We start from the raw sequence: 2,475 nt of genomic DNA, 5'->3' as shown, positions 1-2,475 counted from the left end.
TTAGTATATTATCTGTCTTGCAACTTTTATAAACATATATACTTCGTTGCTTAACAAACACGTTTTGTATTTTCTGACGGCTGTTTGATCGCGGAAAGTAAGATCGCGCATGAGCTGGTTACCTAAGCACGTTGCGGGCGCAAAATGGCGGCCGAGAAAAAAAAGTTTAGATAAATAAGTCGATACACTTTCCATATCGTTTTTGCACACATTAAGTCAATTCCAGCGGATTTGTTTTAGTTTTTTAAAATCATTGAAGCCGTTGGCAAGCCATGGTGTGCGTCGAAACATAAACAAGCTGAAAGAAGTTGGTGCCAGTGTGCTCTAATTCAGCCATACATTTCTTAGCTGCTAAGCTGCAGGGCAATATATACAAATGTGCAAAAATAAACAAACATGGATGAAATAGATGCCTTATTATATACCTAGTAAGTAGGACAACCTATTGCTCCAACATTCACAAGCTAGGTAGTATTCATACGCAGAGTTCAAACAATTTTTGAGCCGTAATTATAGGTTCTTTTTATTATTTTTGTGATTTTGTTCAAACCTTTAGCTATCTCTATATACCTTGCTAGATGCTGCAATTGGGACCCATGTCTGGCTAAAGAAAGTTCCCAGACTAAATTTAAAATGTTGTATAACTAGATATAACAAGATGTCAAGAAGTTTGCTTGTGAATTTTTTTGTTGAGAAAAAATACATATACAATCGACATTGTGTATATTAAACTATTTAAAAAGTAATCAATTCTTGCCTTTTTCCCTTGTGTGTTGCATTGCATTATTAAGTTTGTTTGGGCATTTTTTTGGTTTTTTATTCTTTTCTTTCACTTGCTTTTTCAATAGATTAGAACATTTGCATACGAGATGAAACATCCTGTTGCCGTGGGATTAGCTATGATAGCTCTTGTGAAAATATGTACACATATAAATTTTATTTTATTACATAATACTCGCATGTTTAGCAAATAGCAGTTTTCTTGTGTTTTTTAGTTCTCATAAATGCATTAATAAAGAGTCACCTAGTTTTTTGTTTGTAGTATATTTATGGTAAACGTGTTTTTGCAAAGCGTATTAGATATATTTCAAAATATATATACACATGGATAAAATACTTACAAAACTTCAAGTTTCATGCTATACGATCATCAATTGTAAATATTTATTAATATATGTATTTTTCATGTAACAAAATTGTTTCCCCGGGTATTTATTTATTTATTCATCATGAATATTTTACAAGGATATATACATTTCAGATACAAATCTGCTATCAATATGTGTCCATAAAATATATTAATGTAATCTATTTATTATGTATAAAAAGTTAAAATAAAAAATAATTACAATTTATTTGAAAAAGTTGTAAGTACATTAAAATAAAACTCTATTAAAAAAATGGTTTAGTCGATTTAAAAGCTAAGTACTCAATAATGGCAGAAATTCGTACAAGCTGGCATCTCGTTTACAAAACTATTTTTTGCCTGCCAATTATATTCTTGCGAAAAAGTTTTATTTGTTGATATAAAGTTCAAGTGCCTAAAAAAATATCTGTAAGGTGGTCTGGCACAGCTGCAAACAAGCACCCATTTTAGCAAAAAATGCAATAAATGCCTCCCATCTTTTGGAAATTCTTATTCTCAAAATGTTATATAAATATTTTACGTTCAAAATTGAGCTGAGACAACAATATTCCAACAACAGGCATGTTTTTTTTCTATGTAAAAGCTCATTTAAGTCTAGGGGTCATTTGATTATCTTGACAAATGTTAAAAATATAACGTACTATAAAATTCTCTAATAAATACGTTGAGGGAGGGGTGTTTAATGAACACAGACGTTAAATATAGTTTGGTTGTTTAATTAGGCTTTTACGGTTTTCTATCTTTTCAATCTCATAAGTTGGTCCCCGATAATTTTTTTATATTTCTTTATCCGCAACAGTTTATGGCTCACAATGCATTTTTTCTTTAGCGAAAGCAAAACCACAAAACTTTGTCTTTTTTGGCTTCAATGTAGTTTGGTGATTTAGTGTTGATGTTTTATTATAAACATAACAATATGTAAACGAATTTAAATCAATGTTTACATCTGTTACGTTACGATCGTTTGAAATACACGTTGTTGTTTTTTATAAGAAACATGTTTATAAGAAACCTACATGTAGAATCTTCAAAAATTAAGAAACTTTTACTACCACATTCTATGTCTATTTCTAAAATAAGAAACTTGTTTCTAGCTAATTCTTACAGTTAATTGAAGAAGATGTTACAATCATCACTAAGGAGAGACTTTAAAACCAAAAATGATATATATTTTTTTATTTTGAAACCAACTAGTCCAAAGATTAAAGAAACTTTTAGAACTAGCTATTTATTTGATATAAGAAACTCCTATTTTACTAAGAAAGTAAATAAAAAACATTTGAAACTAAAAACATGGAATTTCAGCCTACAAATAAGAAACTTTTAGA

This window comes from Hydractinia symbiolongicarpus, chromosome 2, assembly GCF_029227915.1.
Source record: "Hydractinia symbiolongicarpus strain clone_291-10 chromosome 2, HSymV2.1, whole genome shotgun sequence".
Taxonomy (NCBI): domain Eukaryota; kingdom Metazoa; phylum Cnidaria; class Hydrozoa; order Anthoathecata; family Hydractiniidae; genus Hydractinia; species Hydractinia symbiolongicarpus.
Note: the sequence above shows the minus strand (reverse complement) of the source record.